The sequence below is a fragment of the Sturnus vulgaris genome, chromosome 12 (assembly GCF_052056855.1).
Source record: "Sturnus vulgaris isolate bStuVul1 chromosome 12, bStuVul1.hap1, whole genome shotgun sequence".
Classification (NCBI taxonomy): Eukaryota; Metazoa; Chordata; class Aves; order Passeriformes; family Sturnidae; genus Sturnus; species Sturnus vulgaris.
The window spans coordinates 560,433-585,392 of record NC_142254.1 but is presented as its reverse complement, the minus strand read 5'-3'; the positions used below and the strand labels follow the sequence as shown (position 1 = coordinate 585,392).

The 24,960-nt window shown below is 41.7% G+C and overlaps 1 protein-coding gene across 1 annotated transcript in view; it reads left to right on the top strand.

The window, feature by feature from the left end:
- The window catches only part of CDH11 (cadherin 11), an 80,155-nt gene that overhangs the window by 25,519 nt on the left and 29,676 nt on the right, over window positions 1–24,960 (top strand). Inside the window, exon 2 of the mRNA XM_014887911.2 lies at window positions 13,639–13,759. The gene's annotated coding sequence lies outside the window, so the exon portion shown is untranslated. The remainder of the gene's footprint in view (window positions 1–13,638; window positions 13,760–24,960) is intronic.

The following is a 24,960-nucleotide window of genomic DNA, read 5'->3' as shown; positions in this document are numbered from 1 at the left end:
TGACTCATTTGAAATTTCAGAATGTTTGATGATTTTCCAGCCTATAATTGAGTTAAAATAAGACCTATAAGGAACTTTCCTTCATCTGATTGACAGCACAGGTGATGCACCTAAGCCCTGCCTGCTGCCAGCTGATGAATGCCCAAGGAAGTGCTCCCTCTCTCTTTTGAACTTCCTCATCCAGAGGTTTTAATTATTTGTGCAATTTACTTATTAAAATTAGACTTTTTTTGCTTTTCTCTCATAATTCCGTAAAATTTCTGTATCCATCTCAGTCATTCATATATTAATTTCTTACAAATATTTTCAGCAAAGTAATCATGGGTTCCTTCTGAGGTTCCAAAATGTCATTCAAAACCAGAGGGGTTTGTCCCCTCCTGGTTCATGTTAGTCCATGTGTTAGAGTAGGTGTTAATTAACAGGACGTTTAAGGAAGAGCATAATTTCGGGATCTGCTCTTCATTTTAAAAACCATATCTGCTGTATAGTTTGGGGGGGAAAAGCCCCAAAAAACAGTGTGGCTCTTGCATCCTTGTTTACTGTGCAAGAACTTAGATTTCAGCTGCTAAAAGTGCTCATTTTAAATATTCTGCTATACAATTAAGAGACAAGATTGTAGAAGGGAAAAGAGTGGCAGGAGCTCTTTTGGTTGTGAGCTGCAATCACAGCATCACTGAATGGTTTGGGTTGGAATGGACCTCAAAGCCCACCCAGTGCCACCCCTGCCATGGCAGGGACACCTCCCACTGTCCCAGTGTCCAGCCTGGCCTTGGGCACTGCCAGGGATCCAGGGGCAGCCACAGCTGCTCTGGGCACCCCTGTGCCAGGGCCTGCCCACCCTGCCAGGGATGAAGGGAAGAATTTCTCTCATATCTGCTCTAACCCTGCCCTCCTTGAGCGTTGTGTTGGAGGAAACCAGCAGTGAAGGAAAAAGAGGCTGCACCTTGCCTTGGTCCTTCCCTGTTCTGCAGCTGGGTCAAGTGTGTTCCCACTGTGGTTTCAAGGAAGTTCAATATTGTGCTGCCCTTTCTACATTATTTGAGACAAACCTCAGCTCAGCTCCTGATGTGCAGTGTATTTCTTTTACCAGCTAAAGACGTAATGAGCCACTGTCCCTTTGCTAGCAGCTGACTGAGAGCAAGGGAGCTGAAGAACAAGACAAAGCCTTGCAAATCCCATTTTTCTGCCTTGCAAATGTATATGTACTGCCACTGAAACATGCTGAAAACCCAATTAATGCAAAGGTTCTGTGTCCTTTAAGTGTGGACAATAACCTTCATTTCAGTGCTCAAATTCTTCTTTTCTCCCCCTCCTTAAACCAATTTCAAATCTGATCTGCAACCCCAGATCAAGATATTATTTGTGTGGAGGGCAACAGAAAACATTGTGAAGTATCTCGGTATTTCCCAATACCAGCTCAGCAAGCAAACTGCTGTTGCTTTAAAAATATAATGTGAAAACTATAATGAGAAAAAGTTTGGATTTGGGCCAAAAAAATTCAAAACCTTTATGGTGGATTAAACTGTTTTGCAACGAAATACTGCTTTTCTCCGAAACAACTCGTTCCCTCACGCAGCTAAATACTGCCATATGTTTAAATTCTTGCAGGCCTCCTAAGGCTGACCCAGAAGAAATGTCAACAAATGTTTGTGAGTCCTTGTGGCCTTGTAACATTTCCTTTAAAAAGTGAAGAATGGAACAGCAGGAGCTGTAACACTCCCCCAGAACAGACATATGAAGGCATATGGCTGACATGGGAGCCTGCTGCCTCTTCCAAGATTGCTGGCTTCATTCTTAAGGATCTTTTTTGTTGGTTTTTTTTTTTATTATTCCTCAAGACAGCTAAACTTGTCTATCTGTGTGATGAGTTGCTCTGTTGTGCTCAGAGTTGAGGTTGGGATGCCCAGGGTCCTGTACAGCCCCTAGGCTGTTCCTAAAAGTGGCAGATGGGGAAATCCAGGGAGGGTGAGATGTGGTGGCTCCGAGCTGGGGATATCCCAAAGGATCTTCAGGAAGCCCAGTACGCACAGGAGCTGGGGTAGCTGGGAAGGTTTTCTCTGTAGAGGATAAACCCAGTGCTGTCTCTGGTTTTGACAATTAAAGTAAGTGACATTTGCTGAACGGTGCTGAATAGTTTTACTTAACTTTGATTGCAGATGTGGGTTTATTACTACTTAACTAAAGGGTGTGAGTTTGCTGATATGGGGGAAGATCTTCAAATGTACAGGATCTCAAGTTTTTTCTCAGTGAAAGTGATTTAATTGTACAAAACCATTAGACTCCCATGAGAATTTGTGCTCAAAAAAATCTTTGATGCCTTGGATCACTTTTCTCCTTCCCTGTAAATGTCTTTTCCTCCAATTATTACTTTTAATTAATTGAAATATTCCTATAGTGTACTGAGGTAACTCCAATCCTGGAAATCTCCAAGGCACAAAGCAACCAGAAGGGTACAGCTCAGCATCCAACAGCCCCTGCTTCATCTTCTGATAATGTCGATTTTACCTCTCTGTTCCTACAGCACTTGAGAACATCTGTGTCCATAAGCCCAGCTCTGCAGGTTTTTGTGTCTCAGAAGCTGCCCCAGACCAGCTGGGTGAAATTGTGGATTATCACATAGAGAAGGAAGAGCAGCATGTGACTGAGCCTTGGGTGCTCGTCCAGATTTCTTTCTCTGATGAAACACCAGATCTTGCTCTGCAAGTTGCAACTTTTGGTCATTTTTGTCAGTCCATTGTACAATATTTGTGGATGTACAGTGCTTTAAACCCTGAAATCTTGGCCTTTTGAGTTACAGCAGTGGGTGTTTCTCAATACCACAAGATATTTCTTCACAAAGAATTTTGGAAGGTTTTTTATGTAACTGTTCATAAAATTATACTGTCTTGATGTGGAAGACTGGTGAGGTTTGTTTTCTCCAATGTGGCTGGGGCAGTTTCTGTGCCCTGAAAAATAAGAGCATAAACCCAGCATTTGAATAAAATGCAAACTATAAAAGGAAAAATCAAACATTGAAAAAAAATCCAACAGTGGAGTTTCTGTGGCTTATTCCTCATGCTCTCTTTTTCTCTGGGCACTGCAGTTACAGTAATAAGAAAACAATAATGTAAAAACAATGAACATCTTGTATGAGATTGACAGAATGAATAATTAGATTTCTTTTTTTGAAAGGGAGTGGGGAAGCTTATTATTGCCATTTGAAACCTCTCAAATGAATTTTGTGAAATGTTCAGCCATAATTTAGCATGCAGAATGCTGTCTGTTAGAAAGGACTGCAGTGTAATTATCATTTCTGTGACTGGAGAACCAGTGAGGTGTTGAAGCTGAGTTGTCCTCACTCTCAGGTAAACTCCTTAGGGGGCTTGTTTTCCTGTAACTCAGGTTGACACTATCTGCAAACTAAATAACAGGTTTGTTTAGCCATGTTGAGCTGTCAGGTACTCATAAGTCTCACGAACTCGAAGCTGGTAGCACAGACACGAGTGTGTGTTTATGTTCTCCAAGTGGGGAGCTCACCAAATTGAACATTAAGTGTGCAGACAGCCTCAGTTTGGCTCAGTTCCACAGCACACATATGGAAAAAGGTTGGCTCCCTGAAGAAATGCTTATATGGTCGTCTCATTCTGGGCTTAGAGCATCTCAGCACTGGTTGTGAGAGTCAATTACCTCACCTTCCCAGGCCCAGTGCTAATTGCTGTCTGCAGCTCCTGGAGCTGAGGAGCAGGGGCCGTGTTGACAAAGCTGCTGCTGGCAGATGGCACCTGAGCCCAGCCCAGCCACACAAGGTGTTTGTTTGTGCCCGTGCCAGGGCTGAAGGAGCAGCTCTGACCAGCAGTCCCTAGGACAGCTGGGCTGGGCACACTGTGCTGTGCTCACCACATTTCCTCAGCTTCAGCTCAGCCTGCAGCTCACACCTGCCAGCCATGCACCGCAGAGATACTGCCAGCAAAGCTGCCCAAGGCCACCCAGAAGGCTTCCCTTGTGACCTGGAACATTCTTCCACCCAGTCCAATTCCGTTGAAAAGGAAAAATGTTACTGCTGTAAGAAAATTATGGCACTATCTATTTTAGATAAGCTTTTGGCAAACAGGCTTTTCTGTGCTTTTGGGGAGAGTCACATTTCTGCAGAGCTGGTAAAGTGACTCCTTTCATTATTATAAAGTCATCTTTGATTTAGAATCATGGAATCATAAAATCATTTAGGCTGGAAGAGCCCTCCCAGCCCATGGAGTCCCAGCTGTGCCCCATCCCCACCTTGTCCCCAGCCCAGAGCTCTGAGTGCCACCTCCAGCCCTTCCTGGGACACCTCCAGGGATGGGCACTCCAAACCTCCCTGGGCAGCCCCTGCCAATCCCTGCCCACCCTTTCCATGGGGAAATTCCTGCTGCTGTCCACCCTGAGCCTCCCCTGCCCAGCCTGAGGCCGTTCCCTCTTCTCCTGTCCCTGTTCCCTGCAGCAGATCCCAAATCCCCCCGGCTGTCCCCTCCTGTCAGGGAGTTGTGCAGAGCCACAAGGGCCCCCCTGAGCCTCCTTTTCTCCAGGCTGAGCCCCTTCCCAGCTCTCCTGGGCACTCCTTGCTGAGTCCCAAGAAAAGCCACTGAAACTCAGAGAGTAGCTGTGCTTCTGAAATCCAGTGAAAAGTGGAGACAGGTTTTCAGCTTTCAGCTAGTAAGGGTTTGTTGATTTGTTAGTATTGTTTTATTGGTTTTTACTTTTTTGTTTTGTTTTGTTTTTTTAATACGATCCTTTTATTTTCCTAAATACATCTTCTTGTTGGTTGAATATGAGTTTACCATATGATTGCCAGTGGTACCCTGGAGCTCATTTATTGTTATTTAAAGAACTGCCTGCAGCACCTAGGACTATCTCCACCAGGCAATATCATTGACAGATACCAGCAGGAATTCTTCCCTAATTGTGCAGTTTCTCTGGAATACGCAGAGCACTTGCTCTGTAATTGTTTGGTTTTGTGTATTTCTACTTCACAACCATTGTTTGGAAGAAACCTACTAATGCACTTGCTTGTATCTTGTAATAATTACACCACAGAAAATTAAAGCCTTGGTGCTATTTGGGTGGCATAATGAAAAGCAGGCAAATGTTCAATATGAATATTGTCAACTATTCTGGTTCATTTTGGCTGTGAACTTCAGTGTTATGAGCACTTCAGAACCTGCTGCAGCTGAAACACAGATATGTGCTCAAGTTACAGCTCAAAGAACAGATAGGAAGGCAGGTCAGTAAATAAAAAAGTAACCCTATAAAAAATATAAGTGTATTGTAATTTCTGGACTGAGATCCTGAAATGATAGGTGGTGAAAATCATGTCATCCTTGCTAGAAATATTGCTGAAATTCTGCAAAACTCTATTAGCTGTGAGTAGGAGCTGCACAGCAGGCATCAAGAAATGATCCTAGTCCTTCCTCATCTGCCAAGTTCTTACTCACTGATATTTAGCTCTGTTTTTAATGATAGTTTCTTTAAAATTATATATCTATATATATAAAATATATATTAAAAATGTGTGTATATATTATATATACAGACATATATTATATTGTTACAGTATCAAAGTATCAGTTGCTCAGTATTGTTCAGTCCTGAAAACTGAAATTGCCAGTTAAAGAAGATTTGGGGTTTTTTTTCTGTTTTTTTGGGGGGGGGTTGTGGGGTTTTTGTTTTGTTTTGTTTGGGGTTTTTTTTGTTTGGTTGGTTTTGGGTTTTAGGTTCTTGTTGTTTGTTTTGTTTTGTTTTTATTTTAATCAGTAATATTTATCTTGTCTGTCTGCCTTTCTTTAGATTTTCTTTTGTCAACATTTAAAGACTGCTTCATGGACAAATTAATGTGTTTGACATTGCCTTGTCCTTGACTGAGAAGCCAAGTGTGTAATGTCCTTTGAGGAAACACAAAAGGAAATGAGGAAAAGCCAGCAAGGAAGGACAGAGACTGAATGGCTTCTGAGTGACCTAAAATGAATTTACAATCCATTTTCCCTTCCTGCCACCCTCCCTAGATCTAGACAAGCTGTGACCTCTGGGAGTCTGGGAGGAGAATGGAATAGGAATAGGCAAAGAGATATATTTGGTCCAGAAATAAGACAGAATGAATCTTTTTAAAAAGCCTTACAAATGTTTGAAGAGTCATTGCAGGGTTTGCAATAGGCTCCCCAGAATGAATCGTGAATCTTCCTGGGTTGACAGAGATATTCAGTGAGTTGAATGAGCCTCACAGAAATTCAGTAGCATCAGATCTCTGTGGTGGCTTTGAACAACTCCTCTTTTCTTTATTTATTAATAAAAGGAAGAAGGTAGGAAAAAATGTCCTGAGACCAAAGAATTCTGTCTCTCTTGAGTCTCTTGGGCAGATTCTGAGCTATTCTTCTTTATAGTATCTCTGATGTCCCAGAATTATTCTTCCTTGGATGTCTCCAGTGGACCTGGAACCAGCAGGATGATTTTGTAGAACATTCATATAAAGATTTTTCCAAAGGTTAGTTGAATTTATTTTCAGTGTTGAGTGTCCCCTACAGCTTGACTAATGGGGACATTCAGCATATACTTCAGTGGCTCTCAATTTTTAGGCTTCTTTTCAGGTCACTAGAAGAGATTGATAAAAGAGAGCAGAAGAAAGCCAGAGGAAAGAAATAGAGAAGAGCCTCCTGAAAGATAATATAAATAGAGCACCAAATGGTATAGAAGACAGCCTCTGCTATGGATTTACTCCAGAGGAAGGATCTGGCCCTTCATGTTTAGTGGAAGAAAAGCACCAAAGCATAGGAAAATGGCAAGGGGAGGAAGCAAACCAGAAAAAAACCCAAAACTGTAGGGCAAATTTGCCATAAAAATCTTTCAGTGCAGACAAGCTCCCAATCCGTGGTGTCTGACATCTGCTGCCAGTGGAAGCTGAGCTCCAGTGTGACTCAGAAGGCTTCAGAGCAGCTCTGTGTGCCTCCTGCACTGGCAGGAACTGATTTGGTATGCTTTGCATGTAGAATTTGCTTTTCCAAGAGAGAATATATACGAGCCTTTTACTGGTAGAGGCTCAAGAACAAAGGTTGAAGATAATCTTCTTGACAACGAAATAAAAAGTCAAGTTTTAGAGTACAAATGAAGTGTTTTTCCCATATGTAGGTAATTTGAACTATATACAGTGTGGTATATAGAAATATTTATTTAAGCATGATAAAGTATAATTTTAAATTCATATTTATTTACATGCATATACATCTATATAAGTGTGTATGCACAAAAAGTCTGTAGCTACTTGTTGTGGATCCAAAATGCTTCCAAATTTAGATTTTAGAGGAAGCTCAAGGAAGTTGGAAACATTGAAACAGAGGGCTTGATTTATGATATTTAAAATGACAGAACACACCTGCCTTCAGGCCTCCCCATCCAGTTGTATTCCTGGTACCTGGGTAGGACAGGGCTGCAGCAGCATGAGGATAATTAATACAGACTTCATCCTCCAGGGCCCATCATCTGCCTCCAGGCCCTTGTGACCCAGCAGCAAGAAAAAGCTGATGAAGTCATTTTGTGCTGGGTGAGCACAGGAGTGGGCACTCCTGTGGTTTGCAGAGGGCTTTTGGAGGGAGGTTAATTTGTTCTTGTGAGCCCACACGAAACACGAACCCTTTCTGTCCTGCTGGGTAATTTGGTTTCAGATGGGTGAGATTTGGACTTTAGTCTGCAGGCTGTTAACACTCTACAAAGCACTGAGACGTGGTTTTGTGTCCCATGAGAGCTCACAGCTCTGCTGCTGTTTCCTTCCTGACGGGTCTGTGCTCTCCCAGCTGGTGGTGGGTGCTGGATGCTGGATGGGGTTTGGAGTGTGGTGTTTGGAGGGTGGGGTTTGGAGTGTGGGGTTTGGGAGCTGCTCTGCTCTCCTGGGACCCTGCCTGCACCACTGCACTCAGCAGTGTGGCTGGACAATGGTTGGGAGCACCAGGGGAATAGCTGGGCTGAGTGTAAAGTCAGAATAATCCATAAGAAAGCAAAATGGGCTGTTAACCTGCTTAGAACAGAATGAAACCTCTGCAGCTCTTGGGTTTTGTCCTTCTGTGGCCTGCACAAGGCATCCCCTCGAGTGAGAGGTGCTTTCCTTCTGGACAGAGGTACAGGACTGTACCACTTGTGTACAAATTCTGTTTATGTGAGGCTGCTCAGGACTGAGCCCTGTGTGCACACAGGCGGCAGTGCCTAGCTCAGAAGCAGCAGGCTGGTGTCAGTGCAGCAGAGCTCTGTGCTGCAGGCAGTGGGGGACACTGTGCTGCTGTCCCTGCTGCTCAGCACAGCCCACCCTGCTGCTGTCTACTATCAAATCTCAGGAGAGAACCCAGGGCAGGGAAAACACCCCAGCTCTGAAATCAGAGTAATTCACCCTGCCCTGCCAAATACACTCTGTCACTGTGTGTGCGGGGGGGAATGCAGATTATCCAAGTTGCTTTTTTATCCTTTCAGATGCAGTTCTTGCCCTTTGCTTTGTTCCATCCCTTTGCACTTGACCATCTTTCATCCCAAGATGGGGAACCCTTTCGTGTCCATGTCCACACAGATACCTTGGTCGTGCTGCTGGTGTCAGCTGTGGACATTAATTAAGTGACAACGTTAATAACCAAAATGAACCTTGAATTTGGATCTGCTTTCAGCAGTGCAGTTGGACCAGGTGACCTCCAGAGCCCCTTCCCACCTGAATTATCCTGGGCTTCTCTGTTGGTTGCTGACTGTGGGATTCTCATTGCTTGGCTCAGCTGCCTGGAATGAGAGGGAAAAGACAGATTCTCCTGCAAGGTGATTCCAAGCATGAGCTTACTTAGTTGCTAAGATAATGGCTAGCAGGAGCAATTTTTACACAGCCAAGGATGCTCCAGAGCCATGTCCTCTAGAAGGGTTAAATAATCCCTGTTGTATACTGAGACTTAAACCTCAGGACAGATCCAATTTTTTATACCAAACAGAGATGACTCTATATAAAAATATGGTGTGATGCTGTGGCGTGTAGTAGGGACTAGAATAAAACTCAGAGAGCTGGCAGGAAACAGATTTTGTTGAAGCTGTGTTCCTAAAATGCAAATTGCAGAAAATAATAACGTAATGCAAATTATATTTATACAGATGATCCAGCTTCAGGAGAAAAGGGAGTTTGGGCAGGGCAAAGCACAGAACAGCAAACACCCAGAAACGGCATCGGGGAAGTCAAGTTTAAACTTTATTTTAAGAGAGACCTTATACCTACATCTTTAGAACAGTTAATTATTCACTGGAGAGAGAAGTGAGAGAAGAAATGGGGAAGATCTGCACCCAAACAGCAGAGATCCTCAGCTGGCGTGTGGGAGCTCTGAGCTCCAGCCTCTTTCCTCTGATTTTATATGGATTAGTGCCTTTTTCAGAGGTGAAATGTTTTATAGTGTGTCTTTGCTCACTTTCAGCAATGGCTCCAAGGTTAAGTGATGTGTGGCAGGGCCAGACTGCTAATTCACGATAGAACCATGGAAAGCTCACATATTCTAAAACCTTTGTGATTGTGAGCTCAAACCTGCATCATTTTTATTTTAAATTATACTACCTTCCTTTCTTTTACTTTTTTTTTCTTCTATTTTACCATTACTGTTGCTGTTTATTGCATACATTCTGAATATTTAATATGAGTAATCTGTTTAATATGCATGTTATGAATACCTGTATTTTTTGCAGGTTTGTAATAATTATTTACAGGGAGAGAAATAGCCCTTCAGCCACTCAGTCCATTGGCCTGGGCTGTGTAAAATCCTTGTTCCTGTATTGCATTGGAATAAATAGTTTATGATCAATAATTCAGTTAAGAAGTTTTGACTTCTCCGGGTTTTAATTCAGCCACAGAGATGTCTTTGGCACTTTGAATTCTTTGCTTGAGCAATAATTTTGATTTTTAAGATTTTTCTTTAATCATTGTGTGTGGTGTCAGTTGTGTTTCCATCGGCACATAAAAACCATTTATGTGGAAACCTGAGGCAATGGAGTTCTGACAGTGTTAAAAAGCTTTTTGAAGCATCGTATATATGGAATATTTTAGTCTCTTTCAGTCATTTCTGTGATATTTACTGGAATTTTCATTTGGCTTGAAAAGAGTTTCAAAAATCCGGCAAAAATCTGTTTCATTTCAGAAACTCATCCCTGATGCTTTTGGATCTCTCAGTAAGTGGGACCTAAACATATGTAGTTAGAAATCCACAGTGTAAATCATTTTATGATTGTGAGCATTTGTTTCTATTTCGTTAAACTCTCAGATATGCTCCCAAGTTTTTTTCTAGAACCGCTCTTCCGGAAATATTTAATTTTAGGGGCACAGTGGAAACAGTTTTTCTCCAATTTGAGATCTATGTGGATTTCTAGTATTTTTCATCTCTTTTGATGAAAATAATGTACCTGGGTGTTTTTTAGAGGGACAAATGTGTGTGCAGTGCATCAGGAAAAGGGAAAATGAAAATAAACAGGGGTTTGGGGTTGGTTTGGGTTTCCTCCTCGCAAATCTCATATTTTGCATGCAACTCGATTGTATTGGTTTATTCACTTTGCCAAACGGCCCACAAAGTTGTGAATATTTATTTAGTGCTGTTCCTAATAGTTTTTCTAATAGGGAATTATTTGGGTACAATGAAAGACATTTGTAAATGAAGCAGATAAGCCCTTTGGCAGACAAGGAGTGTTTTGTCCAACACAAGAATTCTATTGTCCACTGCTTCAGTTGTCAAGTGCCTGGGGAGCCCAGGATTTATGATGATGTTACAATGGCCCTTTCAGAGGGGACTCTAAGAAGCTGTGAGATTCCGTTCCTCTGCTTTTCAGACTCCCAAATCTTTTTATGGTGCGAGGACAATGCCGGATTCAGCTGCTGCCCCGGCCCGTCTCACATCAGGCATTGTGCAATAATTGCCATAGTGACAATGGCCCGGGGCTCCCTCCCCTCTCCCCAGCCACATTTCCACTTGGCACTTCGCATCAACCAACTCTGAAGCCACGGCTTCTTTTGCCCCAAAAAGTCTTGTTAGGCCGTGTGGTGTAAAGAGACACTGTGGCAAATCTGTTTGGGGCATTGGAACTGTTTAATGGATTTTTTTTTTAAGTTTTCTTGTAATTGTAATTGGACTTTGAAACAGCCTTCTGTAAATACAGCAGTTGGGGGGGGTTGGCTTTTCGCCCTTTTGTAAGCCTTATAAAGTTATTAGAACTACTGAAGGCATATTCAGCTGCAGAGAAAATAGGAAAACAAAAAATGTTTTACAGTAAATAAGAGGCATCTGATAAATGAGATGGTAATAGGAAGCAAATAGGTATCTGATACCTAAATATCAATTACTCAGCTAAACTGTTCTGTCTACAGTCACAAGGATGGAAATAGTCTCAAGCCATGTTTATAGTGAAAATTGACATCTGGAGGAGTTTCTCCTTGCTTGATGTTAATATGAAGGTTTATTTACTTTTAAATAATGGTTAATATGGTTAATGCTATAAAATGGTTAATGCTACAAAAAATATCAGTTGGTAACCTCTGATATTTTTTGAAATGCAGTGTGACTGAAGAGTAGAGGCTGCAATTGGCATAAAATTATTATTTATTATTTATTATTTATTATCTGGTGTTCTTTAAGATGCTTCCAGCCCAGACCACTGGGTGGTTCCATGACTGTTCCCTTTGCTGGTGGCCAGGTGAATGCACAAGGAGAAGTTAATGGAGCTGCAGGTCAGGTGGGGACTGGCAGTGTCTATTATCAAATCTCTGAGGCTTTTAAAAGCAAAAGAAGAGCTAAAAAAATTGGATGGTAGGGATTTTTAAGAGGACATTTTGAGAAGTCCTTCTCCAGGCAAATTTAAATGTCTTGGGCGTAAAGGAATCTTGAGCTGCAAAGTCATCCAAAAAGATGTTGCTTTCTGTAAAGATATTGAACAAATTGTCAAAATGAGGGAGTTTATTCCGTTTCAGTCATTCATATGAATTGTGAATTAGTTCAAAAGGGTCCTTTATAAAAAAAAATTACTTGCAAAATGAAAATATTTCAAAGTGCCATACGTACTTCATAGCATGAATCTGTGGATTACTTTTACAAACCAAGTGCTTTTATATTAGTGGCTTGGTCATCACAGAAATCATCACGCCACAGAGCTTAACATTAGTAAAATCCACTGCCTAGGAATGTCCTTTTATGGCACATGTAGCCCAAATTTTTAAAAGGGACTCAATGTATTTGCAGTCATGAGGGGCCACAGAAGGCACATGACTTTATTTCTTCCTTTGATGGAGCAAGAGTGAAATATGTTTGTGCAATACTGAATATAAAATAGCTAGTCAATGCCTGTTTCCTTTTCAACATTTGTGCTGGGAATCTGAAATTCTACCTGTGCTGCTGAACTGGGCTTTTTGCAATTAAAACTTGATTGGTTTAATGGGGATGAAAAGTGGGTATAAAATGAAGGCTTGATACAGATGAGGTATCTTAAAGTAACAATTAAATACTACAGAAAATTACTGACTTGGATCTATCAGCCCAAATTACAGAGGCTATTTTTCAATAATTAGGTCTAGAAATTTTCAGTTAATAAATTTGGAGGTACTGGGCAGTTTAGCCTAATTTCCTTAGCCTAGTTCCTGGAATGGATCTTAGTCCTAGAATTCAGTTTGGGCTGTTTAAATGTCTATCAGCGTCTCAAATAAACCTCGGGAATGCAATGTCTGCGCTAGTAAGTAACACTGAGTATTTTCTTTGCATTCAGTCACAATAATTATATTTTATCTATATTTTACTTCTGTGGGGACATTGTCAGAAACACCTGGGATGATGAGGTGTGAAATGATGAGGTGGGAGGATAGCTGCTCTGTGAAATTGTGACCATCCTTAACTTTCCAATTTAAATTCAAGACTTGTCATGAGAAATGATTCAGCAGGTTTCTTTTTGTTTCTGCTCCCTTTGTCCAGACTGACTCAACTTCCTGCCCCATTGAGGAAAGAATTGTAACCACTGAAAGAGCTGTAGATGAACTTCTTACAGGCGGAGGCACCTCTTACTTTTTCTTCTTTTCTTCAGATGTTTTCTCTTGCGTATTTTTTCACTACTGTAGTGGCAGCTCTACTTCCTAAAATAATCTTCTCCCTTTTCCGTCATAATGATAAACCCACTAGTTTTCTAATATGCCTTTAGAGCACTTAGAAATGTTCAAAGCACATCTTGCTGGTTAATGGCATCTGCAGCTGCTCCTTTTTTTACTACAGTGTGTCTTGTCTTGGATAACGTTGCCAGAAGAGACTTTTTTCCATAGATAACACAAAAGAGAAGTGAAAGAATTTTGATACAGCCTCAAGCATTTTAGTTATGGGAACACTGTAGCAAAAGTGAGTCTGTTGAATGTTCCAGGCTGGACAGGGCTGGGATGGTGGGAGGTGTCCCTGCCCATGGCAGGGGTGGCACTGGCTTAGCTTTAAAGTCCTTTCCAAACCTGGCCTTCTGTGATTCTAGGTAAAGGCTATTTATTAATTACAAGTAGTATTTAATTGCTTTAGACTCTCTGTAGGCTGCTGTGGTAGTCTATAGGCCAGACTTCAGTTTCCTTTTATTATGGTCCCACCACTGGTTTGGATTTCAAATGGCCTTTTCCGTTCTTTGCAGGCAGAGCTGAAGTAGAGGCTGAGTGGCAGCAGAGGCTGACAGGCGTCCCAGCTCCTGAAGTGGCATTTCAGATGTGTGGAATATGCTACATCAACTGGCAGCAGGTTTCCAGTGGGTGAAGGTAAGTCCTGCATCCAAGCCTGTGATTTCCTGAGGGATGTCAGGGATCCACGGCTGGGCCCTTGTTTCTGTAGTGTCTACAATGTTTGTGCAGTACAGGCAACATTTCTGCAGGCACTGATGCCTCAGAGAGTTTAAGCAGAGCTCCTGGTGGCTCCCAGCTGTAGGACACAGACCATCCTTCTGTCACTGTACAGCACACTTTCATAAGGGTTAAGGGATGTTTTCAATCCCTTTTGTTGAATTTCTTGTTTAAAACTTCAGAGTATCACTTGAAAATTCACAGCAATGGAGCACTGAAGAACAGGAATGTAACAATTTTTCTGCTGTTTATAGGTTTACAGCTGGAAGTGATTAGTCAAACAGGTTCATGCTTTCCTTGTTTTAGTGCGTGAGTGATTAATTCCGTGTTTGGACTCTTCCTCTGGTATTTTGTGCAATTCCATTGAGCTCAATACAACTGCTCAGACTTGGGTTGGGAAAGGAGCTTCATGGTGACCCTTAGGCTTCAGAGAAGGTGGAAAGTGTGGAAGTAGACAGTATGGGAAACTCTAGACCTAAAAATAGTTGGATCTGCTGCTCTGATGCCTTTAATTTTTCAAATTCTCTGTGACTTTCAGTTGTGCTGTTGTTGCAATTCCACAGAGGTGAAGATTTCTCACTTACAGAAGTGTCCATTGTTTATTTTTAACACAGAAACAGATTAGGTGTAATAGCTAATAAATATATAAAGACTGTCATTTTTACGGAATCAAAGGCAGGAGCCCACCTGAATTGTGTGGGATAAAAAGTACAATGCCAGGATATTAAAGCTCTTTGTCTTGCTGACTCACTCACAGTTTCTACATTCAATTCACTCAGGTCCTGCTTGACACATGCTTCATTTCTGTGAAAATGTCCTTGAATGACAATTATCTCATTTCTGGCAGCCAAATGGACCAACACTCCTCCTTGTGAGCAGCTCTATGGGATGTGTGTGGGTGGTGTCCTCAGATCTGGGGAGGGGACTGCAGCAGCCAGGCTGGGTGACACCAGCAGCTCTGGGTTTAATTAACTCCTGAGCAAGGGCAGAGCTCAGCATGGCAGACTCTTGTCCTGTCTGAACACCAAAGCCACATTTTGCAAACAGCACTCTGCTCTTGTTCAGATCCAGTTTCTCAATGGAACGATTCTAAAGGGGGGTTGGTTTGAAGACTTCCTGACTAGGTTTCAAAACCATTACTGGGTATCAAGAAGACATAGAGAAAATATCTGAAATTAGTTCTGCATGTCTCTGTTCCATGCACAGTTACATGAATTTTCTCACCACTGATTCGCCTCTTGGCATTTTCTAATATCTCAGTTCATGGTTTAGTTCAGGCCCTTTTCTACTCTGCTTGTTCTTGATTTCACAGCTACTTGCAAACAGACTTAATTTTTAGGAATTAAAGGACGGTGAGGCATAAGCTTAAAGGAAAACAGCCCATCACTCTCACTAGTAAGTGAGATAAGTGAATTTTAACTGCATCCCTACCCCAGTTTTATCTAAGTGTCCTGTCTTTTTTTTTTCCTAGACTTCTTTGCATTTCAGAGTTAAAGCAAATAATTTGTGAAAGAAAGCTTCCTGCAGAGAGACTGTGGGATGTTCCCTCTGCTTGGAGTGTGAAGTGTCTCCCTGCAAGAGGAGGAACAAGAGCTGCTTTTGTTGATTATCATGTAAACCTGTGACTCCATATGCTCCCTAAATTCTCTTCCCTTCTTTTGAAGGATCTTTCTTAAATTACTTCCAGCTGTGCCTATTCAGGAATGCAAATTTCCTGTTACAGTATCTGGATAATGACAAGAGTTGAGAAGGTAAAATATTCATGTTTAACTATTGTTCATGGAACAAAGAGCAGCAGCAAGGCCCTGCTGAGCTCTGGGAGCTGTGACACAGCCTTGGCTCAGTCACTACAGAAGGTGACCAGGAGCTTCAAGAACTGGGAATATCCTGACTGAACATTTCCTTCCTGTGCTGTTCGGGTTTTCTATAGAGAATTTCAAGAAAGACTGAGGATAAGCACAACACATACACTTCCCTATGATTTTATTACTTTGCAAAGCATCTCACATGAATAAAGGGTCCTCAGGACCCCAAAAAAGAGTAGTCTGATAGAATCATGAAATCAGAGGATCACAGAATGGTTTGGGTTGAGACCTCAAAGCCCACCCAGTGCCATCCCTACCTGTGCAGGGACACCTCCCACTGTCCCAATGTCCAGCCTGGCCTTGGGCACTGCCAGGGATCCAGGGGCAGCCACAGCTGCTCTGGGCACCCTGTGCCAGCCCTGCCCACCCTGCCAGGGAGGAATTCCTGGCCCGATATCTGACCTGAATTTCCCCTCTGTCCGTGTGAAGCCCTTGCCCCTTGTTCTGGCACTGCAGCTCCTGATGCAGAGCCCCTCTCCAAGTTCCCTGCAGCCCCCTCAGATCCTGGAAGGCTGTGATGAGTTCATCACACGGGATGAGAAACTGAAGTTCACTTCCTGAGTATATAAATTAGTGCTGTATAATGCATACTTTGCCTCTGTCATATGTAACATTTAATTCTTATGTAGAAAGACCATAATGGGAAAAGCAGGCTGTCCCTGATGTACAGAGCAGATCTTAGAGGGAAATTCCTTTGTAGTTTTGGTTTTGCACAGATGCCACGTGGAAAGAAAATTAATTTTCACTTGGAATCCCCCTGTCCTGCATGTTGAACCCGGCCTACATGTCAGAGCAGAATGTGCCCCTCCAGCTGCCCGTTTTATCCTGTCTCACCCCTCTCACTTTGCTTCTCTACAAATATCTGCTTCTGTAGGTTTTTAAAACCTGAATTTTGAATTCTCAGTGTCAATCCACAGAACACTTAGTGTACCTGCAGGATTAGCTCACTACATGTATTTTAGGATGTATATTAGTAACCTAAATGAAATCGGCTGATTTGTGAGGGCAAAAGCCTTGATTTTAGTAGGATGATGCTCCAAAGTACAGCAAATCCCTAGGTGGCTCTTAAAGAAAGGCCTGAGAGTGATCTGTTAAGAAGAGTAGCTGTCACTTCATATAGTCTGTGCAATGAGATGGAGTCTGAATTTATTACTTCTGCCTTTTTGGCTCTCTTCAAGACTTTTCTTGAGCTGAAAAACCTTTGGAAACACTGTTAGGATAATTAGAAGACATCTTCTGGTCAAACAGATACCAAAGAATGATTATTTTGTTAGAAATTACAAAGGTTTCAAAGACATTGTGGGGAAATACATTGACACTGTCTTCAATCTTATGGTCTCAGTACTTCCTAACATGGACATTTCAGATTCTCCTATCTGCTTTTTAATAGAAAATTATTTCCATGTTGCCTTGAAAGAATCTTGAATACAAAAGAATATTGAAATGAGTGATTTGTTTTTGGAAACAACGAACTTGTACCTGAGCTGAAATTCAGCTTTCTTGGCAAAAAGTTTGTTCCAGGTAGAATCCTGAAACAACTGAGTCATCAGAGACTCATCCCTGCATTTTCCAGCTCTCTGGGGAATCCCAGCCCTGTCTGGGCTGCAGGGTGGAGCTCTGGAGCAGGATCTGGAGCAGCCTGGCTAGGCTAAGGAAGGGAAACCCCTGAAATCCTCCCCCTGCCCTGGATGAGATTCCCTACGGAATCTGCATTGCACAGGCAGCAGAGATTGGCCAGCAGAGGAGAAAGGGCATTAAAAGATTGATCCATTGACTGAAAAACTCCCCAAAACTCCAACCGCTTCTGGGTCGAAATAACCTCAAATATTTGGAAATTGTGCTCCAATAAAATGAACTTCTGGCCAAAGTTCCAGTTACTTCAAAGGTGAAAAGTGGGAACTAAAAGCTAAATCTGAATCTTTCTGGAACAATTGTAATGGGAATTTATGGAGAAAACTGTTGTCAGCTTTAATAATAAATACATAAACACACAGTGTGTATATACACACACATATGCCTATATACATATATATCTGTATTTATATACTGTGTGTATATATATATATATATATATGGTTACTCAATTTGTGTTTTAATAATGATGGTGATGGTGAGGAGGAGAATAACAGCATATTTAAAATTTATTCTATAGTGTCTCCAAGAAAAAATGCACACAGCCAGGACTAGAAAAATAAACCCAAGAGAAAACTAAATAGCGTGCCTTTGACACATATATTACATATGAAAAGATGGCTGTGCACTCTGCCTTTCAAGGTTTCATATGCAATAAAAGCTATTTGAATTGTACTCAGGTGCTAGATTGCTGTCTCAAAAATTGACGTATTTTGTATGCTATAAATAAATCAAAATTTAATGTATTTAATTCTTTTGAGGTGTTTAACCCAGCCAATTACTACATTGTTAGTCACAGGTGAAGAAAAACTTCTTAAAAATGTGTCTTGCAGGAACACTTGCTGCTATAATCATGCAGCAGATGCAATCTATGAGGCTTTCCTCATCTGTACAAACACTAATAAAGACAAACTAAAGTAGTGATTGGTAAAATCTAATGGAATGCAAAGGTTTTTCCCTCTCCATTCCTGACAGCCTGCATTTGCAACCACTCCGTTACTTTTATTTTAAAATGGCTTTTCAATTACATTCTGCTGCTGTAGGGGAAAGCTTTTTGACAAAGGCATGACATAAACCATTTCTATTGCAGCTCAATCACAGTTCCCATAGCTAAACTAGACTGGACAGTTCATTAAAAAGAAAAATTAATAGTACAAGGTTGTAGGGAAACAATAACAGATTATGACTGGCCTGTGGCAGCCCACTGAATTCATGTCGTAGAATAAAAATTATTCACTTGTCTCATAAACGAAGGTTTGTTCCAAGGTTTTAGGTGAAGTCTCTCCTTCTGTTCCTTTACAGGAAAAAGCTGTCCAGTCTCTGGTCTATAAAAGCAATACTTGTAATTACTGCAGAAGAGTAATGTGGATTTTTTGGAATAGAAAGCACCCATTTGATAATCATTGAATACATAATAATAAACATAACATCAAAGGGAATGGCGTGGAACACAACACACTAAACAGATACATTAAAGCAAAAAAATAACCCTCTCAGGGCTGGTCAGGGGCAGGAGGGAAAAAATGAGGATGGAGTCAGGAATTGATCCTATTTTTTTCTTATCTAAGGTAGTAACTGCTGTAGACCAGGTTAAATTTGCTAAATTTATGTGCCAAAGCCAAAGTGTTTGTGATTTCATTGCAGTTCTTTCAGGTTGGCTGCTGCTACCTGTGTAAAATCATGTGTGATTTCTCTCTTGCTTAAGGCTGTTCTTAAAGGTGCAACCAAGTCCTAAACTCTCCCTCTACATGGGAGTGCATATTTTCCCCAATTTCCTCAGGGTTTTGTGGCTCAAATTTTCTGTATAATTCTGGTATGTGTGGCAAGCAGACAGACTCAGACTTTAATGCAGTAATCTGAGTTTCATTATATTGATGCTATAAATTCCTGTCTCAGAAGATATTTCAAAGAATATGGGCTCTGGGATGCATTACCCGTTTCTTTTGGCCAGTAGCCACAGCCTCCTAATGAATTCAATGGGATAACAGGAGAGGCCAGGAAAGGGGAAGTCTGAGCCAACATAACATTTGGAATCAAAAGCAGGACTGACCCTGAAGGGTATTTTCTGGTTCTGTTTATGGACAAGATTTTCCGTTAGAAACAACAGCCTAAAATACTGAATATTCATGGTCATGGGACCCCCTGTACTTTTGCAGCTTTATCCCTACTTTTACAGGAGAACTTGGCCATTTGGCCTCCAACTCTCCCTTCTCTCCCCCCAAAATAGAAAAGCAGATTATATAACCTGCACAGCCTGGCCATTGTGAGAGGCCTCCTGGCTGTCCTGGCTCGGGTTCCTGCCATCAGCTATATTTTGTGAACCAGGGCTGCACTGAAGCAAAAATAACCAACCAACCCAAAGGCTCTGCCTTGACCTCCTGAGCTGCTCTCATACTTTCTTTCTGCAGGCAACATGTGTGAGTTGCAGCACGCTGGGGAGGAGATATTCTCTGTTTATTCCAGAGAATGTTCTCACACAAACATTTAGCACTCACTAATGAGCTGTTCATCCCGAGGCTGGGAGCCAGCTGCAGCCCTCGCTGCTCTGCTGTCCAGTTCTGCCTCCTGTATCTCCAGTCCCCCTCTGCCGTGTGTGAGACCCAGGAGAGAACAGCCCCATTAGCCCAGGAACAGGGCTGATCATCAGCCCAAGGGCATCTCAACAAAGACAGTGCTGTCTGTGTCCCAGTAAAGCCGCTGACCCACTGGTTATCACCCCTCTGCTGCTCCCAGCATCAGCAGAATGACACCAAAGCTGTGTGTTCAACAAATGGAATGGCCATTTTTCTCCTTGTAGATCTGCAGTCATTTAATTCGCTTTATATTTAACAAATACAGAAATAATTAATTGTTTAAGTGAGAAAACTTCCCAGTAAAAAATAGAATGGTAATGACTTTTTAATAACTGTCAGAACAACCCTCCCAGCAGGGGCTGGTGCTGTGTTGGGTTGGGGTTATCCATGCCTCTGCTCCCACGTGCTGTTCCCTGTTTCCTCTGCACAGCTCACACTAGGCTGACACACTGTCCAGCTGAGTGCTTTGCTTCTGAGCAGTTATGGAGTTACATCCAGGTCTTAGCCCAGGGTTCTTGAAGTCTCCACCTGCTTCATCTGCTGCAGCTTGTTGAGCTCATCTAACCCAAAATAACAGAAATTAAAAGCCAAGAATGTTCTCTTGGCCTAAATTCTAGAGTCTAACCAGAAAATCATCAGCCACGCTGAGCTTTTATACAAGTTATGTACAGTTAAAAGGAGTGCACATGAGCTTCCCTGCCTTTTCCTGATGGAAAGGAACTATCAGCTGCCTCAGGCAGAGGTCTTGAGGCAGGGTGGGGGTAGGACCTGATTTTGGAGAATGCAGGGATGGATCCTTCCCCCTGCACCCCGAGCTATTGCTGTGTTTCTGACACATTCGTTTGCAGAGCCACTGTTATATTTGCAGACCTGCTCCCCAGGCTGTGTTTTCCCCTCGGCTCTGTAGGGCCATGCCAGCCTGTGTTGCTGTGAAAGGTGATTTTCTGGGGGTTGAGCAGCACCCTCTGCTCCCTGTGCTGTCTCTGGGCTTTGTGCAGCTCCCAGGCTGCGGTGGTTCCATGGCTGAGCCCTGGGGAGCAGTTTCCAGCCCCACCACCCTCCTGGAGCTGACTGTCAGGCATGCCCTCTCCTCCTGTGCTGTCTCCTGGCTGCACAGCTAGTTCACTGGGTGTGGACCAGTGCATTGTTATTTTTACCCCTTCATTTCAAACATACACATAAACCCACTTGTGTCACAGCACAGGGTCATCCTGAGCTAAGCAAAAATCCAAGCAAATCAGCCAGCGGCCACTTGGTCCATGGATAACTCGTTAGAGTCAAAAAAATTAACCAAACTCAAGGCCTAGACAGGCCAAAAGTGATGCTGATGCTACCTAAGAATCCAGCTGGGTCCTGCTGCCTGTGCTGGCAGCTCACTCCAGCTTGGGCATGTCACAAGCAATGCTGACATTGTCCTAAGGGCTTACAAGGTGCTGAAATTTTAACAAGTTCACATTAACACGTGAAAAATTATTTTTTACACTATTTATTTAAGCCCCCTTATTAAATAAGCATTTAGTAAACATTCCTATTGGCAATGTCATGCTTACACCATCATTTGTGTCATGTATTATACCTGAGTTTAGTTAAAGCTGTGTTTACAAACATAATACAAGTGCCTGTGCGTGACCTTCATAAATATTCTTCCTGCTTATTTTCTGGATTTGCCATTCCTTGGGTCTGGTTCTAAGCTCACTTGCTGAAACTTAAGCAAGAAGAGGTTCACAAAATTTGCACAAAGAATTAAAAAAAAAAAAAAAAGAAAATATCATGTTAAGTTTTTTATAGCAATGTTTACCCTGTCAGCCATCCATTGGAACAAGAAATATGTCTGTCTGCTCAGAAAGATGTTCCCTGTTCTTGGATGAATCCCCAGATCCAGTTTCTCCAGCTGGTGCCTGTCTGGTGCTTTATTCCCTCTGACCACTGGATTTCCAGGAAGCTATTTTTTATTGTCCTTTTGCTCACTCTTGTGAGTTTTTAAGTTGAAAACACAGTCTTTGGGTCTTCAAAATGGTGAGAAAACCGAGGGTTAGCTTTGCAGACAAGCAAGCACTGTGTCACTGTCCTTGGGTGGGATAAAAGGCTCCCTAAGGAAATTCAGATACCAATCCACGTGGATTACTCTTATGCAACATCATCTCATATACCAGAGAGATTTAAAGGAAAAGGAGGGTGGGAGTTTCAGCATCACCCATAAAGAAAAACATAGCCAAGGAATGAAAAGAAAAGCTTTAAATGGAAAGCTCTGTGTTCTTTGCAATGTGAAGCAAAGCAAGCTTTGCACCAGCAAGCACCAGAATTTCAATTCTGTGAAGTCTGAGGTGCCAGACTAAGCCAGAGAACAAGGTGAGGATTAGCTAAGCTTGTTCTGAGGGTTGAATCAGTGCTGCTTATCAGATTAATGCCAAATCCCTACAAATAAAGGGGAATCCTTAGCAAAGGTAAAATAACTTAATCTGGGAAAAAAAAAACAAAAAACAAAAAAAACCAAAACCAAACTCATGGGATGCTCAACAGGCTGCATGAACAGTTTTAGGCTGACGTGGAGCCAAAGCCAAAGTAGAGCTGGAAGACAAAGTTAGGTATTTGGGAACTGCATGGAGCTGTGAAAGGCTCCTTTGCCTCGCTCAGGGCTGATCAGGTTCCCAGAGCAGAGAAGGGAGGCGTTGGAGCTGATGGATGGCCACACACAGACCCTCCTGAACTGCAGCAGCCCAGTCTCCAAGGGCTCCAACACCATGGATTTATGCACTGTTCCATTTTGTGTCCTCCACTGGATCATCAGTCCTGGGCTCTCCATCCCCTTCATCTTGTTCACCATCCACTTTGCTTTAACACTTTAATTTGGCCTTCCAGTTCTCCCAGCTCTTTTGAGCTTAATACATAGAATTTAAAAGTTTTCTATTGACACAACTTCCATTTTCTCTCTCTCTGCACTCCCAGGACTGTCAGGAGTCATTTTAATTTGGTGCTTATTTCAGCTGGGAAGTCGACATTTCCTTTAAAAAAGCGAAAAAGGTCCAAAGTTTTTAAGTATTCCATCCTTCTTCCAATAAATTGGTAGCAAGCACCAATGTTTCTAGAAAGATTATGTTTGGTGACAGGCTCTCTCATCTCCCTTTAACCTAATAGTTCCTTTTCCAGAAAAAAAAACAACCCATAATTACTCCAAGAGCAACTTATTTAATTACTGTTATGGGAGACTTCAAAGGAAATTGGTTGGATTGAAGTAGTGATATCACCCTGGCAACATTTTGAAAAGAACATTTTGGTAGAAAATATGCTGAATATAAGGGCATGTTGAATGTGAAGGAAAAAATCCTGTTCTGGTGAATGGAGCTTTCAGTATTTTTATTTGTACATGTATGGCATTTTCTTAATTACTGGTTTTTGGATTTATTTCACTTTTATAAATGTAAATTTTTCCCCTCTACTGGCCTCATATTAAGGTCATTTCATCAAAAAATTAAACCGTTCTCAATCCAACAGTCCTACCAAATGTTAGGTTTTCCTCTTTCTTTTCCCCAAACTCATTTTTAAGGCCACGTCAGGGATTTTCATTAATGAGAAAATTGTTATTGGTGTAGGAGGTGAAGCTTTACCTGATTGGACACAGGTTCATTCACATTGCAGTACTTTTATATTTTCCTGTGGGTTAAAGAAGACATTGCTGGTGCAAGATGCAGAAATGGGGTTGGTGTTCCAGGACATGCAGATACACCCCACCAGACCTGAGCATTGCACTCCTAAGGCCAAGACTTGCCCCGGCACCAGAGTAATGGTGGCAAAAGTTATTTATAGCCTCAAAACCCCTAATGGACTTCCAAAATACATCTAATAAAGTTGATTCATAGATTCAGCTAAGAATATCACTAATCTAATTTTTAAATGCCCATTTTTGGCCAATTTCCCACAATAAACTCTCTGTGAAACATCAGTTTAATGTATTTAAAATTTGCCTTTTCTGCATGATAACAATGACACCAAACATCATGCCAGCTGTAGCAAGGCACTACCTTAAATCTGTTGTTGTTACTGGTTCTGTCACAAGAATAGAAATGAAATGTTTTGTCACCATCATCTGGAATTACAGGTCAGAAATAGTGCCAGACCAGGTCTGGGATGTGTTTGTGGTTCATGTGATCAGTTAGAAAGATGTGATAACAAGTTTAACTCAAAATGAGTTATGCTCATGAAAAATATGCTGATTCCTTTGCCCTTTTTATTTTTTTAATGCATCAATTGAATGAAAAACAAAATTTATTTGCAAGCTGACACCAGCCTGTCTTTTTTGTGCTATTTTTTGTGCTATTATTGTATTTATTTGTGTGTCTAGCATCTCATTGCAGCATCCTAGCACCTGTTGCTGGATTTTTGGGTTTGCAATATAAAGTTGGGAATTATGTCTTAGTCCTTACAGCCTATGAACCTTACAAATCCATATAATTCCTCAGTTTTGTGCTCAGAACAGATCAGGAAGCCAAAAGGAAATTGTTTCCATGAAGGTGATGTTTTCTTTGAGTTTGTGAACTTGGGGTTTTTGAGGTTAAATGGAAATATTCTATGGTGACTAATTACAGCAAGGCATCTCAGAAAAGACTCATGCAAATATTGTTTTAATTATAATACTGTGATTTAATGGGTTGCAAATAATAATAGAAATGTGAAGATTTGTTCTTTTCAGCTGTAGCCTCCCATTAGGTTCTTAAACAGTGATGGTCTCCTTTATTAGTGCCACTGAGGCTGCTTTAGGAATCTGTTTGAATATTCTGAGGTTGTTATCTCGTGCTTTTGAGCCAAAATTGGTCTCCTCACAGACAATCTCTGCCTAGGCAAAAATTAATTATTGATTCAATTTTTCATTCAGAAATCTCAAAGTGGCTTTTATGCTCTTCATGGAAGAAATTTGCACTAAACTGGAGTAGTTAAGCACGCTATCAAAAAGAACCTTCCATGGGCATGGCTAAAGAATCTGAGCTCTTCCTTCTGCAGCTCCAAGAGAGCTGGGGAAAGGCTTTTGATTGGTAATTTAGCTCTCACCTTCTCT